The following is an 18,217-nucleotide window of genomic DNA, read 5'->3' on the forward strand; positions in this document are numbered from 1 at the left end:
TTCTCTTTTCTTGGCTGCCAACACTTCCTGGTTTGAAGTGTTGACAGCCAATTAGCATGTAACTCTTGATCATCAGGGTGTGCGGATCCTGCACGCCTCTATAAATCAATATTTTTTCATTTAGATTTTCTCAGCAACTACTGAACGGATTTGGACCATTTACCAAAAAGAGTTCTTTCAGAACTAAGAGCTTCCTTTTTGCCAAATTTGGTGTAATTCCGTTCAGCTGTTCGGGCTGTAGCCGTGTCTAAAATTTCCTATGGAAATTAACATGGAGAAAACACGTTACGGGACCCCCTTTTTTCTCGGCCCCCGCATGCCTGAATCAATCCAAAACTTTCAAGATAGGAGCGGGCCATAAGTTTTGAAAATTTGGCGAAGATTCGTCAACCAGCGCCAAAGTTATTGAGAATAGAATGTTACGATTTTCCTATGGAAACTAGGTCCTAACTATATATATATTCACTGAAAAAAATATAGATTTCATGGACCTTATAGTTAGTTGGACATTTCTCTCGTACAAAACCATAGAAATTCCCTGCTAACTATAACTCGCGCACCCGCAATGCACTGCTGATGTCACATATTATATCATTCATGACATGGTTAGTGACATAAATGAGGACGTCACTGATGACATCTCAAATGACATCACTGATAACATTATCCAGTGACTTTGTTTTTCTTTAAAGTTTAAATATTTATTATATAAGTAGTTCATTATGTCTTTATTTCGAAATAAAATTCATAAAAGACAACATACAGTGCACAAAAAAATTCATAAAAACAACAATCATAAACCTTATTATTTAGAAAGTAATTAGACATTCGAAGAAAAACTTTATTATATATATGCCAAGGTGTATTGAAGAATGAGTTGGTGTATAAGTGTCTGGATGGAGGATTTAGTAGGTGCATGACTGACTGTTTAAGGTAGTGATTACATGTGTTTTACTAAATGCATGGGTTAGTGACTAAACTGTGTGAATGTCAGTATCAGTCTGTCTGTTGTTGTAGAAGCTGCTGCATGGGTTGGTCAGTAGCTACATGAGTGTCTATATGGGTTATTAATTGGTTGCCTGAGTATTTGTATGGGTGCCTGAGTGTGTGTGTGGGTGGGTGGGAGGTATGTGACTCTGTGCATAGATGTTTGAGTGGTTGATTCACTGTGTGTATGGGTTCAAGAGTGCATTTGGAATCAGCTGTATGGGTGGGTGAGTGTGTGTATGAGAGTGCGGTGAGTGAATGGATGTCTCAATGGTGCTTGTCCAAGTAACAACATATGTAAAAGACAGTGTATGTGAGAATTGAAGTATATAAATGACTATACGTGAGAGTCAGTGATTGTGAGAGCGGCTATATGGATAAGTGTGTACTTGTATCAGTGATTGTATAAGAGAGTGAGTATGCATTTGTTTTTGTTTGAATAAGTGATGTGGTGTGTGTATAACTGTATAGGTCAGTAAATGGAAGTGTGATTGATTCTTTGCATGACTGACTAGGTGTGTGAGTAACACGGATGAGTGGTGGTGTGTGAGTGTCTGTATAGGTGTATGAGTGCTTTTGATAGTGTTGCATTGATGAGTGACTGCATGTATGAGTGATTGTATGGGTGAATGAGTAGATGTGTGTGTATGTGTGTCAGTGAGTGCTTATGTAGTAACTGGTATTGGTATGTCGATGGCTTGGAAAATGGTAGTTTGTTTTTTACAGTGGGTGTATCAAAGGTTGTATTAGAGTGTGCGGAGGTGCATCAGATTTTCACGTGGATGAAGGCATCAGGGATGTCATTTGAGATGTCATCAGTGATGTCATCAGTGATGTCACTGACCATGTCATGAAGGATGTAATACGTGACGTCATCAGCAGTGCATTGCGGGTGCACGAGTTATAGTTAGCTGAAATAACGATAACGAGGGAATTTCTATGGTTTTGTATGAGAGAAATGTCTAACTAACTATAACATCCCTGAAACCTTCGGTTTTCTCAGTGAATATATATATATATTATGTTTCCCATTCCAATGAGTGCAACAGTAGGGAAAGTGTTGGATAGTGGAGGGAGCAGAGGGATATACATTTCTATTCCCACTCCAGTGAGTGTAACAGTAGGGAAAATGTTGTATTGGGGAGGAATAAAATTTACTATTCCCACTGCAGTCAATTCGAAATTAAAAACAAATAAAATATCAACAACAAAAAATATTTGAAAAAACAAAAGAAGTTTAGTAATATTTAATATAATGAATTAAAAAATAAAAACATATTATAATGTTAAATACATATCACAAGTACCTACAAATATTATATTTCATACAATATAAATTGCCACCCCCACTCATAGGGGCATGTTGCCCATCACTACTGCCACCCCCACCCGCATGTGTTATGTTGCCCATCACTACTGCCACTCCCACCCATATGTGTTATGTTGCCCATCACTACTGCAACTGCCACCCATATGTGTCATGTTGCCTATCACTACTGCCACCCCCACTCATAGGGACGTGTTGCCCATCACTACTGCCACCCCCACTCATAGTGGGCTGTGTGACCATCAATATCAACACCCCCACACCTAGGATGGGTGTTGGGCCACACATCCATCGCACATCAACATCAGGTATGTCATCAAAATACAGCCACCATAACATCATGACAACAGTGTGCAGTATTTGAAAAATAGCTCCAACAGTGAATATGAGTTAGAACATACAATGTAACTACCATCATATGTGTTACCAAAAACTGAATGTGGACTACACAAGTCAAGCATCACAATATCACTGTGTCAATGTGCTCCAATCCCCCATCACTGTGTAGATCCAATGTCAATTGCGTTGTTCCAAAGGGCATCAAAAGTTGAGGTTTGTGCTGATGGGGCTAAACCCCCCCATCCACGCAGTGACCAAAAGGTAAGTGTCAACATGGTAAAAGCAGCAAATGACATACAGCATGTATGATTCCTGCTCTCAACACATGAAACACTTGTGGCAAAGTAGTGGTTGTGTCACATACCCACAGAGATGTGGTGAGGCAAACAGTGCTGTGACAATAAAATATACTCTCTGCCATGTGCAGACAAGCACCACCCATTGGGGCTGACATTGCATGCATTGTACAATTACAAAAATGCAGAAGCGATCATCATGATGCATACACACATCTCAAAAATAGACACACAAAGCAATACATCCTGTGTAGACTGTAGGTATCAGGTCACAAAATCCCACTCCATGGCAGCAATGGGACATAACAACCAGGAGCAATATGCAGTATGAGATATAACTCACAGGGACAGCTGGGAAAATCACCCAAACAACTTCCAGACAATTGCCCACAACAGCAATACCAATGCACAGGTGCAGATGCACAAACACAAACATGCAACCTCACACTGCACACCTCACACAACATGTATATGTGTGTGTCTCAGTAGCCACAGGAAACTACACAACACATGCACCACAATGACACAGATGTGGACACAGTACCATACAACAGGAAGCCATCAATTGGACACCCCTTAGTGGGCAATCAGGCATTGTAAGAGGAGAGGGATCCCAACTGACACATGTGATACAAGCTGAAATGAACAGCAACTAAACCAGCAAGAGACAGACCCACAACATCACTACCCCCAGGGACCATAAATTGGGGTGACACAAGCCTGCCTGAAACGTCCACTGTGATGCCAAAGGTAGATGTCATTCAAACTGGAAAACTAAGACATGTGTCCTGTGCCTCAAACGTACATCACACCTACACAAACACAAATCACTCAGCATGGCTCGTCAACCAGGTACAAAAGGGAGGTAGGTGCCCAGCCATGCAAACATTCACATCAGTCCACCCTCAACTCCACACAGCCTGCAGTTCACCAATGTGCATCAGTGAAGCACACATGGCCTGATAACATTGCACAGGCACCCGTGATGAACACAGTGATGTTGGGAGGATCTAAGGTGCACACACTCATCACACAAGGACAGTGTACAACCACGGTGAATGACAGACATACTGCACAGTATGCGGTACATGGGCATGACGTCAAATCTCAAGTAACCTTTGGAATCCCTGCCTTAGTCAAGGGACAATGCAGAAGGCAAGGAGAAACACAAGACACACATGCTGAAACCTGCCAATATTGCACCCTGAACCTGACCATTGGGAGCAGTCACACACATATACACATGTCCCAATCACTGAAAGGTACCACCTACGGACAAATTCATGATATTTGGAACAAACAAATGCCCTGGGTAGCCATGACTGTGTACCATGTGCGTCTGACCACATCATCACCACTCAGAAATGACAAATCCTAATGATGACACACACATGAACAGTAGTGTGTCATGCACCCACATATCTGGAAGCCCAGGGCAAAGATGTGTGATGAACACAGGACAACTCAGCAAGCATCACCAACACAAACATATCAAGGGAACACAGCCTGTGTAGTAAAAGGGATGGGAACACACACAGACATGCCCACACAACACACACCATGGGCCCAGGCAATGTCACGGAACAACACACTAACTTGAGGGGAATCAACTCCTGTGGAAGCACAGCTGTGCAAAACACAGTTCCAGCAGGTCACAGTCATGTCAGCACAACACTTGTTCAGGCAACCATCATATACCACCCAATGTAGGCACTAGTCACATCAGCCTGGGTAAGGTAGTGTTCCTTCAGTCATCTGCACATACTCAATACATATGTCTAGCTAGTTGCACAGAGGACACAGTTGACTCCTACAGCAATGATGTCCACACCTGCATGTCCAGTGGAGATGGGCCCACAGTCAGGGAAATATACAAATTGGACAATGTGAAGCACATCATATGTGCATGGTTGCAAGCCACATATGTGACCATGCAAATTAAATGCTAACATCACTGTGCAAAATTGCTTTATCATGACACACCCAGTTAGCTGCAAAGGGTGACATGGATACCAAACAGAACAGGATACATATCTCATGGAGTACATCACATCAACATCTCAGTATTAAACATTGAAAATCCAGCATCATAACAGCAAGGTCAAGGCAAACATCATCAACATAACGTACAGCAAAATCAAATTCACAAGGATAACAAAAAAGGCTTTATTTAGCAAATTGAAAACTCAAACTGAAAGTCCATAATAAAACAAAGGCCAATGTCCAGTCCATATATAAAGTCCAAATTGGGTGTGAGTGACACCTGTCACCCGTTGCTTGACTGTACTGTGAACAACAGGGGACATCCACTCTGAGGGGCATACATGGGGCATGCCAGGCACCGCAGGGACAGGATCAGGTCTCAGCAGAAGGAGGCAGTGAAGGGGTGGTGGGTGCAGGAGAGTCACTGGCAGCTGCAGTGGAGGTGTCTGTCATGGTGTGTGCTGTCACAACTGTGGGGCACAAGTCTGATTGTAGTGGGCAGGTTAGATGTAGTGAACCAGGTCCCCACTGCAGTGCCCAAGTCAGACTGGTTGGATGTGGACTTGAATGCAGTCCCTAACTCCATGGGAGCGGATTGGGGTTCAGGGGAGCTTTGCAGGACAGAGGGGGCCATGGTCCCCCCACCAGTTGCACAAACAGGCTGACCGGGGTGGTGGTGGTGGGAGAGCAAGTGGTAGGGGGAGGGCCTGAGCATTTTGGGGATGATGTATCTGTGGGTGGGGGATCCTGGGGCAGGTTGTGGCGGGGAAACCTGTGGAGTGCTGACCTGGGGGATGGAGGAAGGAGACTGTGCAGTGGAGCTGCGGGGTGAGGGTGGGGCCTAGCTCTTCCGGGTATGGGGGGACTTGCGGGTCAGGCCTCAATCTGCCTGCACCTGGAGGAGTGTGTCCTGGTGTGAGGGGCACTCCCCTCTGTGTGTGGGGAATTCCTCTTCCTCTGGAGTAGTGTAGTAGTGGATCTGCTGGATTGGTGGGGAAGAGGCCAAGGTCACACAGGAAGAGCTTCTTGCGAGATGGGGTTGCAGGTGAGGCAAGGGAAGGGTCCTTGGAGGGAGAGGGATCGGAGGACTGCGGAGTGGTTGTGGATGCCTGTGTGTGTCTTTGAAAACCATCCCCTGTGAGTGTGGTGTCGGTCCCCTGACTTTGCTTGTGGGCACATTTGGACAGAGATTTGAGTGTTTGTGTGCTTCCTGTGTCTGTGTGTTTGGGGGACCATGCTGATGTGTGTGTGCTTGGAACAGGTAGGGTGCTAGGAATTGTGGATGGGGCAGAGGCAGGAGGGATGAGGGACTGTTGGAGGAAGGACACTGCTGCCGTCAGGGAGGAGGCCATGGACTGATTGGTCCTCTGTAGGGTAGACATGCACGATGAGATGCTCTCCATGAACAACACCAGTTGTGTCAACAGACTGGTGTGTGCATGGAGGACACTCAGCATTGATGTCTGCCCTACATGGATCTGTTTAAGCAAGTCCACAGACTCCACACTCAGGGCAGTAGGGGACACAGGGGCAGGGGGTGCGGTGCCTGGCATGAAGGAGACATGTTCCCGAACATGGGAGCCGCCACAGACCTCTGGGATGGGAGCCGACGGGAGGGTGGTGGTGGCGGGAACAGCCTCACTAGCTGGGGTTTGCTGGCTGCTGACACCCACTGCCACAAGGGAGTTATCCTCTGAGCTGCTGTGGTCCTCTGCTGAGGTGGGTGGTGCTGAGGACTCCTCTGTGTGGCTCCCCTCGCCCTCCGTGCCACTGGGTCCCTCCAACTCCTCGGTTGCTGTTCCCAGTCTGGCTCTGCAGCTCATCCTGTTCCGTGGCGCTGTCCCCTCCTGTGCCCATGGATGTATCTGGATAGACTTAGGAAAACAAGACCCATATTAGTTGCATGCACTAACTGCACACAACACAGTGATTACAGCACATCACAGGGCAAGCCCTGGCATTGTCGGCTGAGCATTGCTCAAACTGCCCACACTGGTTTTCATAAGGCAATTGCCATTCTGACCATCAACCATGGCACCCATATGCCTCCTGGACTTGCACCCATATGTCTGTTGCATGTTGGCTGCTAATACCCCAATGTGCACATGTGCACCACCTACACAGTTGTTGGACATGCAAGTGAACATGTAGAAGTGTGTTACTATACACACACATCACATCTCATGCCACTCACTCAGTACAGGTGTCAGGATGAATGGATGGCCAAAGTCTCAGTTCACATGCTTGTGATGTCTACCAGCACTTCACGCAATGATGCCCTGACGTCCTGATAGTCAATGCCACAATGGGGTGCATGGAGCACCTTTGATTCCAATGCATGATCCCTCTTAGCTAGTTCAATGCCCTGGCACAGGCATGCATGGTAAGTCGGTCATCACTGCCCCATGTCATAGGGGTAGGGCATCCGGACAACAACAGCCTGCACTGTGTCACAATCATAGGTCATGGCCAAAGCAAACTCTGCAGCTGACAAGTGCACTTGTCTGTCCTCTGCCAAAAACATATTGTGGACTATGATGACCCCACATCACAAAAATCATCTGACATATGAGTGACTGCAAACACAACTCCCTGAACATGAGCACCTCACAGTCTGCTGTTAATGAAACACAGCTGCCTGAAAATCACTGTTGCATACAGCATTGTGCACAGTCAAATGATCACACACCTATATGTCGCACAGGTATCGTTTACTATAGTCACATCTCAGATGTCCTGCTGACACTAAAACTTGTGGACACACCAGTTGTCCCAAAAAGAAGCCACACCACAATGACATAGAGTCAAACACCTGATGGCACATTTCACTAAGCACGATCAGTAGGTTGATACACAGGAGTGTGAGTACAGAGTCTCCCAATGCCCTGGAGTGGGCATGACTGCCCAGGTCAACCTGAAACAGTGTATAGTCCTGGAAAGTAGGCAGGTGTCTGGGCAAGTGTGACACACTTGATATACATACTCTTGAGGCCACTAAATAGACTCACCTGCTGCATGGGTGTGTTTTTAGTACCCTAGACACATGTGGCGAGTCAGACAAGCAATTGGAACACATATCAAAGCCACACACAGATCACATGTCAGAGATCAGGAATTGTGCAAACAATGGGCCCACCCACGAAGCACACATCAGAGTCCCAGTAACATATGCTGTCCGGAACCTAAAGCATAGCTGACTGCAGGGACACAGTGCCCAAGTGAAAAAAGTCATACTGTAGGGGCAACACCTGTGGATCAGATGAGGAGTGTCCATTACACAATTTAGGGACATGAGTCCAGAACTACAAGACCATCGTAATGTGGAAGTATGACTATGCCAAAAGACTGCAAATAGCATGTGACATAGAGTCAAACACCTGATGGCACATTTCACTAAGTACGATCAGTAGGTCGATACACAGGAGTGTGAGTACAGAGTCTCCCAATGCCCTGGAGTGGGCATGACTGCCCAGGTCAACCTGAAACAGTGTATAGGCCTGGACAGTAGGCAGGTGTCTGGGCAAGTGTGACACACTTGATATACATACTCTTGAGGCCACTAAATAGACTCACCTGCTGCATGGGTGTGTTTTTAGTACCCTAGACACATGTGGCGAGTCAGACAAGCAATTGGAACACATATCAAAGCCACACACAGATCACATGTCAGAGATCAGGCATTGTGCAAACAATGGGCCCACCCACGAAGCACACATCAGAGTCCCAGTAACATATGCTGTCCGGAACCTAAAGCATAGCTGACTGCAGGGACACAGTGCCCAAGTGAAAAAAGTCATACTGTAGGGGCAACACCTGTGGATCAGATGAGGAGTGTCCATTACACAATTTAGGGACATGAGTCCAGAACTACAAGACCATCGTAATGTGGAAGTATGACTATGCCAAAAGACTGCAAATAGCATGTCAGACATGGTTCACAGATTGGGCTGGGACTTACCCCCTCCTTGCTGCTGCCTGGCCTTCAGTTGCCCATCCAGGTCTGGGAAGACCACCGCCAGAATCAGGAGCATGTTGGGGGTCAGGGTCTGGCGGCTGCCCCTCCGGCGAGGAGGCGACAGCTTCAGCTGGACCCTTGCGATCCTGCGGGTCCAGCCCTAAGGTACTGCCACCTCTTCTGGCAGTTGCAGATCCGGCGCTTGTAGACCCCCACTGATCTTACTGCCCGGGCGAGGGTCAGCCAGATCTCCTGCTTCTGGTGGGCATCAACCTGTGAGGATGACAAAGTCAAAAGGACATCACCACACATGCCACATATTTGTGCTGCACGCATTTGAAAATACATGTAGTCAACACAAATCTAAAAGAGGTGCACAGGTGGTGCACCCATGGAAATGAACAATAGTCCTCCAGGTCTGACATGGTAACATTACCTGGGAAGTAAAAGCTAACACTAATGCACTTTTGCAGCAGGACACCTGTTCATCACATGTACCTGCACACTTTGGGTGCTGAAAGTACTCAGTGCATATACTTCCCACTGCTGTGCACACTTCTATTACTGCTAGTCAGACTACTTGCACAATTAGGTAGGCAGTGGACTGCACATTCACCTGCTCCCCTGGTTTCCCATACAGCTTGCAGTACTGTGGAAGGACCCAGTCCAGCAGGGCCTGGGCCTCCTCCCCTGTGAAGGCTGGGGCCCTCTCCAGAGTATGTGCCATTGCAGTAGCCAGAGAATGCAGAGACAGCAGCATTGGTAGCAGAGATGTGGTCCTGTAGCATGTAGTGCAGGCAAGTGAGCTCTCTGGGGCCAGCCTTATGTCAGTGCTGCGGACTCAGAATCTGTGCCATGTCTCCTTAGTGATAGTTCCAACACAGTTGCATTCTATGAATCTGTCCAATCCATGGAATTGTAAGACTCGTACACATCTTTCGCATCATTCAAATTTTCACCTTCATGACACCCTAGGATTGCAACATTGTTGTAGGCATCCAACTGAATTTCCAGCGCATGACTCGTACAAGTTTTGAATTTGCGTCCTTCTCCATGACAGTCCATAGCCAATGGAGAGAGCACGGCTGGGTCAACTGACTGTATGACACGTATTTTGAAAATCCACACGCATCCGTCTCCATACGATTCAATGGACTATGTGTGCGCACGTCTGGGTCCATGCCTGTAAGACGCGTATGCATTTGAGTCACGCGAAACGGTTCACATTGCAATCAATGTCCAAGCCACGCGCACGGCTCGGTCCAGAACTGCAAGACACGTCTCTCTAGAAGTCATCCGCATCGGTTCACATTGCATATGCGCCGTGCAGTTCTGGACTGAGCCTTGCGCACGGCTTGGCCATTGACTGCAATGTAAACTGACACGGGTGACTCAAATGCATACGCGTCGTACAGGCATGGACTGAGACGTGCTCACGCCTTGACCATTGACTGCAATGTGAACCACCGCAGGTGACTTCAATGCATACGCGTCGTGCAGTCAATGGCCAAGGCGTGCGCACGGCTCGGTCAATGCCTGTTCGACGCGTATGCATTTGAGTCACCCGCATCGGTTCACATTGCAGTCAATGGCCAAGCCGTGTGCACGTCTTGGTCCAGAACTGCACGACGCGTCTCTGTAGAAGTCACCCGCATCGGTTCACATTCAATATGCGCCGTGCAGTTCTGGACTGAGCCGTGCGCACGGCTTGGCCATTGACTGCAATGTAAACCGACGCGAGTGACTCAAATGCATACGCGTCGTACAGGCATGGACTGCGACGTGCGCACCCCTTGACCATTGACTGCAATGTGAACCAACGTGGGTGACTTCAATTCATACGCGTCGTGCAGTCAATGGCCAAGGCGTGCGCACGGCTCGGTCCATGCCGGTACGACGCGAATGCATTTGAGTCACCCGCATCGGTTCACATTGCAGTCAATGGCCAAGCCGTGCACATGTCTTGGTCCAGAACTGCACGATGCGCCTCTGTAGAAGTCACCCACGTCGGTTCACATTGGTATGACTTGCTGACGGATTCCACACACAATTACTTTCCAGGGACTCAGGTGCACACCTACAACACTACAGCATATGCCACGCTTCATCCCATGGAATGTAAAGCTGGATTACCTGTGTGTGTATGGGGGGAAACATTTGGTTTCTTGTGTGGCACTTTGGTGCAGCCACTCCCAGGCTGGGCATGGGTTCATGGGGACAGAACCCTTTGTGTGTTGTGCACCTCACCAATGTAATGTGCAACTGGCCAGTTATGGGCATGAGTCATGGACACAGTTACAGGTGGGATATGTGTATGACCCATCACATACACCCTGAGTCCAGAGTGGGATGGTATGTACATCACAACGAGACCCATAGCCACAATTCTGATGTACACCCACAGTCTGTGTGCATGTTGTGTCTCAGATGTCTCTGATTCCAAGTGCCCAATGGGAGTCAGTCTCCACATCCATGTACTTTGTGCATCAACATTGATGGTGTGTGTGTGTCTCAGAGATGTCCATGTATGGCCTATAGAGACCACAGGGGCCACTACCTGTGGGACTTATGTTTTTTTGTGGGGTGTACATGATACGCCATGTCATGCCAGTGTCCATGTGGCAATACAGGGACCATGGCTATCTATCTGTCATGGAGATGTAATGCCTGTGAAACATCAGTCCTCACTTGTCACTGTGGTGTTTGTTTTGTACCTGACAGCAGTACATAGGTACTGAGACACAGCCAAATGATTTCCCAATGCACTACATGGAACTTATGTACACATGTTTACTTGATATGTGAGATGATGGGCATGAAGGTGACATATGTGTCCATACCCAACGGCAAACACCTCAGTTCATTGTGTATTGCCATGATGTATCATGTGATATTTTGCAAGGTCATTGCCACATGGGTAGAGGAATGTAAAATCTTACTTTGGCCATCTCTGTACTGCAGGGTACCAGCTGTCCATAGACCGTTCCCAGACCTTGCAAGCATGGTCGAACGTGACTTCATCTGACGGTACCGCTTCACCAGGCCACTGATTGAGGAGTTGGCGGAGCAGTAGGCGCCACATCTGCTACCTGGCCAGACATACCCTACAGCACTGACCCCAAAGGTGAAGGTGATGTTAGCCCTGCACTTCCTTGCTACCGGTACCTTCCAGTACACTGTGGCTACTATTGGTAGGAGGTTACAAACTATGTTCAGCCGTTTGCTTCGCCATGTCTTGAAGGGGATGTTGCATATCCTTGACTTGTATATAAGGTTTCCTAGCCCTGGTCAACTCACTGACATAAAGGATGCTTTTTATACTTTGGGGAGGATGCCGAATGTCATTGGATCAATTGATGGTACACATGTGGCCCTGGTACCACCACAGGCACATGAGCAGACATACCAGAACAGGAAACATTTCCACTCCATCAATGCTCTGGTGGTATGTTTAGCAGACATGTATATCACACATGTGTGTGTATATTTCCCGGTTCTGCGCACAATGCCTCCATCATGAGGAGTAGTCCCATTGCAGCAATGATGTCACAGATGCCAAACCAGTGTGCCAGGCTTGTTGGTGTATACTGTTTACCCTTGTGTGTGTTTGGCAATGTTGTATCCCACCCTCTTACAAGACTCATCTAATGTGCAATTCTTTGTATGTAGGTGACTCTGGATACCCCAACATGCTGTGGTTGCTGACACCCCTCAGGACCCTGTGACAGCAGCCGAGATGCGTTACAATGAGGCACATGGTCGAACCAGGAGAGTGATTGAGCGGACCTTTGGCCTCCTGAAAAGTAAGTATGGGCCGAAAATTTGTTCCGCTCGCGGAATTTGTGGATTTTCGGAAATTTCGCCATCGACAAATCTCGCGAAATTGCAGAAAATCTGCGAATCCGCGAGCGGGATGAATTTTCCATGAAGCACTTACAGAGTTACAGCAGGTTCCCAAGTTGAAGCTAATTCCTTTGTAACCATTTACAAAATGGTTACAAAGAAATTAACTTCAACTTGGGCACATGCTCTAACCCATAAGTGCTTCCTGAGCGGCGCCTCCAGAGTTTGTTGCCTACTTGCAACTATTCTCTGACCCTGCTCTGACCCTCTAAGCAGGGTCAGAGAATAGTTACAAGTATGGCACGAGGCTCCTGTCACAAAAATTAAACCTCAACAGGAAGCACTTACAGATAAATAAAGCAGGTGCCCGAGTTGAAGCTCAAATTCAGTAACGTTTTAATCAGCCCAAAACATTAGTGAGCACGATCGAGGCTGGGCAAGTGTGCTTTAACCACATCTCTACCATCGAAAATTAGCTGTAATACTTGAGGGAGGTCTTTGCATCCATGAGTTTCTCGAGCGCGATCCCCTTGTAGTTCCTGTGACCAGGAGGCTGCTTTCTCCTCACCTGCTGCCCTGCTCGCTCTCTGACCCTTTACACAAGAGGCATGTGCACACCCATAGAAGCCCTGCCCGTTTGGCCCTGCACCACACATTAGTGGTATCAACCGTCTTCCTGCCCTTTCCCCACTATGATGGACAGCTTCGTCCATCATAGCAGCATCTTCGTGGATAACTATGCAGGGCAGGATTCATTCTGGCACGAGGCTCCTGTCACAAAAATTAAACCTCAACAGGAAGCACTTACAGATATAGCAGGTGCCCGAGTTGAAGCTCAAATTCAGTAACGTTTTTAATCAGCCCAAAACATTAGTGAGCACGGTCGAGGCTGGGCAAGTGTGCTTTAACCCCATATCTGCCGTCGAAAATTAGCTGTAATACCCGAGGGAGGTCTTTGCATCCCTGACTTTCTCGAGCACAATCCCCGTTCCTGTGACCAGGAGACTGCTTTCTCCTCAACTGCTGCCCTGCTCGCTCTCTTACCCTTTACACAAGAGGCATGTGCACACGCATAGAAGCCCTGCCCGTTTGGCCCCGCACCACACACTGGCGGCATCAAACGTCTTCCCGCCCTTTCCCCACTATGATGGACAGCTTTGTCCATCATAGTGGCATCTTCGTGGATAACTTTGCAGGGCAGGATTCATTCTGGCATGAGGCTCCTGTCACAAAAATTAAACCTCAACAGCAAGAACTTACAGATAAATAAAGCAGGTGCCTCAGTTGAAGCTCAAATTCAGTAACGTTTTAATCAGCCCAAAACATTAGTGAGCACGGTCGATGCTGGGCAAGTGTGCTTTAACTCCATCTCTACCGTCGAAAATTAGCTGTAATACTCGAGGGAGGTCTTTGTATCCATGAGTTTCTAGAGAGTGATCCCCTTGTAGTTCCTGTGACCAGGAGGCTGCTTTCTCCTCACCTGCTGCCCTGCTCGCTCTCTGACCCTTTACACAAGAGGTAAGTGCACACGCATAGAAGCCCTGCCCATTTGACCCGGCCCACCACACACTAGCAGTATCAAACATTTTTCCCGCCCTTTCCCAACTATGATGGACAGCTCACTCAAAAAAATGATGGATTTGGGCCCAGATCTCTGTACTGGGGTGAATGTATGACATTGTTCTGCATTCTGTCCATCAACTGTGGTTTTTGCAGCTCACTCAAGAGACCTCGACGCCTTTTGGTGTGGTGGCAAAGTTACAGGCACACATGGTCAGTGGAGACAAATCTCCTGACCCTTTATGCAGCTGCAGTGTAGGAAAATCCCTATACATTTACCCAACGAGGTGCACTTACTGATTAGCCAGTTCTCCAGTTGAGTAGAGGTATTGCACAAAACGGTGGCATCTTCGTGGATAACTCTGCAGGGCAGGATTCATTCTGGCACTAGGCTCCTGTCACAAAAATTAAACCTCAACAGGAAGCACTTACAGATATAGCAGGTGCCCGAGTTGAAGTTCAAATTCAGTAACATTTTTAATCAGCCCAAAACATTAGTGAGCATGGTCGAGGCTGGGCAAGTGTGCTTTAACCCCATGTCTGCCGTCAAAAATTAGCTGTAATACTCGAGGGAGTTCTTTGCATCCATGAATTTCTTGAGCGTGACCCCCGTGTAGTTCCTGTGGCCAGGAGGCTGCTTTCTCCTCACCTGCTGCCATGCTCGCTCTCTGACCCTTTACACAAGAGGCATGTGCACACGCATAGAAGCCCCGCACCATACACTAGCGGTATCAAATGTCTTCCCACCCTTTACCAACTATAATGGACAGCTCACTCAAGGGACCTCGGCGCCTGTTGGCGCGGTGGCAAACTTACAGGCACACATGGTCACTGGAGACAAATCTTCTGGCCCTTTACGCAGCTGCAGTGTAGGAAAAGGACTATACATTTACCCAACGAGGTAGCACTTACTGATTAGCCAGTAGAAAGTACTCCAGTTGAGTATAGTGTAAATCGCAAAAAAATCTGCGATTTCGCGTGAAAATCAGCGAATTACTGGATATTTTTGTGAATTCACAGACTGCAGATCCGCAAAATTCACCCATACTTACTGAAAAGCCACTTCCGCTGCCTGGACAAGACCGAAGGGGCCCTCCCATTTGAGCCTGCAAAGGTGTATAAGATTATCATAGTATGCTGCATGCTACACAACATGGCGGTGCGTAAGAAGCTGCCTCTCATACAGGATGATGATGACCTACATCTGCCACCTGTGGAGGATCCTGGCCTGATGTTAGTGATGATGATGATGAGAGTGACGTCTGCACATAGCTCATCAACAACTTCTTCAGCTGAATGTGAGTTTACAGGGTTGTTATGTCAATGTATTGAGTTAGCCTGAGATGTGTTGGTGTTGCTCAGTTGTTGTTTGAGTTTGTCTGTGTGCTACTTGACTGGATGTGTGCAGTGATGTGTCCTGTCAGATGGTCTGTAGTCCACAATAGTGTTGACATGCTAAATTGTTTCTGTGTAGGTTTCTTGTGACATGTTTTGTGCATGTGTATTGCATTTCTATCCTATTCTGGTGTGATTCTGACTGTGTCTTATGTCTGTCCTTCTAAGGGTACTTTTCCTGTTGCTTGGTCAACTCAGACACCCTACACCCAGAATCCAATCCCAGGGTGGAATTTGTAGGATCCCATCTTGTTACCACTTGTTACCACTGACTGTGGATAGGTGTTGTGTCAGTGCATTCAACTGTATTTCTGGGCAACATCTTTGTAGACAATGTGTCACATGGCCATGGTATGTGTTGTGGTGCCCTAGTTGTGTGTCTCCCTCATATGTGTCACATCAACATGAGTCACATAACTGTAATCACATTACTGTAGTAGTTAGCATGCACTGTGTTCTTGAGCAGATCATCATCTCCATGACACATACCAAGTTTGAATCACAACATAGGCAAGTATAGTGTAATAGTGAGTTTATTTACATACATGTGTGGAGATAGTGTACAGGTTTGTGGGTGACCATCCAGTCTACCACCAGGTGGAGGCACAGGATATTTACAACAATAAAGACCCAATGATAATGCTGCTACAGTACACTGATGGGGAGAACCAAGTTATACCGCCCCATGCCTGTGTACGTATATGAGGTTTTCAATGAAGGCAACACAATACGTAAAGACCCTGATTACACAGGACGAGTGAGCCATTCCCCCTCCTTGATTTTTGTATCAATGGTTCATATACATGACATTTGCAATGGTACTGCATGCCTATACACTGCATTGTCTCAAGTCGTCACGGACAGAGATTGACATTGTTGCTGCACATTATCCAGCCAACATGAAGCATTTCAATGTGTATGGTGAAGTGTGTGCATGACCAGCTCATGTATGGATTTCACTGTACATGGCCATTGGTACTCAAGGGCCATCACTTGGCTGACACAGGAGTGTCATCCCTGTTCACATTTGACTCTGCTTCCCTGTGACAGGGTGTGCCTGTGCTGAGGTGATGGCTGACAGTGCAGTCCTGTTCTTTGTTGGTGCCCAGTTCCCAGCAGGGCCTTGTGCTCCCCACAACAGAGCCCAGTGTCAGAGATCTTGTCAGTCCATTTCCACTCCTTGTGAGGTGAGCATGGTACAGTGTGAGCTTGCTGGCCCATGTAGGTGGGTGCAGATTGTCAGTGACTGCAACTCCCACCATTCTCCTGGCTACACCCCCTTCCCAGCATGCACGGACTTCCCTTCTTTTGACTCTGCTTCCCTATGAGGGGGTGTGCCTTTGCTGACAAGATGGCTGACAGTGCAGTCCTGTTGTTTGTTGGTGCCCAGTTCCCATCAGGGCTTTGTGCTCCCCACAACAAAGCCCAGTCACAAAGATCTTGTCAGTCCATTTCCACTCCCTGTGAGGTGAGCATGATTCAGAGAGGTCTTGACGGTCCTATTGGGAGGGGGAGCATTATCTGGGACAACAACCCCATCATTCTTTTGGATACACTCACTTCACCAACATGCCCACTATTCCTTCCTGTCAGTCAGCTTCACTGTGAGGTAGTGTTTTTGGTGGCTAAAATGTCTGACAGTGTTTATTTAGATTAGTGCCACTGCCTTGCTCTATTTGTTGGCAGGTTTGTACATGTCATGACACAGTTACAAATCACTATGAGATGGCAGGTATTGTGTTTGGCTGACTAGCATACACTTCTTGGGCTAATTAGCTTTTGTTTACTGTGCCTTTGCTATCAGTGCATGGTTTCACTGTCCCCTTAATGGTGATGTGTGTGTATTGCGACACAATATTAAGTATATTGGTTGTGTACTCACCAGGCTCTGGTATGTCTGCTAGGCCATGGACGCTCTCTGGTGGTAGGATGTCCCACACCTTCTCCTCCCAGGACCTGAAGTATACTGGTTTGCAGGAGGGCCACCGCCAGTGCGCTGCCTCAAGGCGTGTTCCTTCTCGAGGAGCTTCTTGACCCTCCTGCGCACATCATACCACCTGTTGTGGATGTTGTCCTTTGTGCACAACATTGGTGCTTGTGCGTTCACCTTGTCCACAATCCTTGCCAGCATCTTTGTTTTCAGTGACAAGCGGGTCCTTTGTACCAATGTACCAAACAAATGTGGCTCCACTCTGAGGACTTCATCCACCAATACTTCTAAGCTGTATGCGGAGCCGGGAGCCGAGCGGACGCTGATCATCTCGGCTCCCGGTCCACGAGCTGCTCTAACCCGGCCCTAGGCTGCTACAGCCCTTCATTTTGACTCTCCTTTTTCCAACTTGAAGCGGAGCGAGTAGGGCGTGTGTGGAGAAACAGCGATCGCTCCTAAATTGGCGGACAGGCTCGATCTCCCGAAGTGAAGGAAGAGAGGGCGGAGGCGCTCAAAATGGCGGGCGGCACTACGCTGTGGACTCCGCTGACTGCGGCCGCCGCTGGGAGGTAGGATTGCGTCCTGCGCTACCCCGGTTTGTC

This window comes from Lissotriton vulgaris, chromosome 9 (genome assembly GCF_964263255.1).
Source record: "Lissotriton vulgaris chromosome 9, aLisVul1.2, whole genome shotgun sequence".
Lineage (NCBI taxonomy): Eukaryota > Metazoa > Chordata > Amphibia > Caudata > Salamandridae > Lissotriton > Lissotriton vulgaris.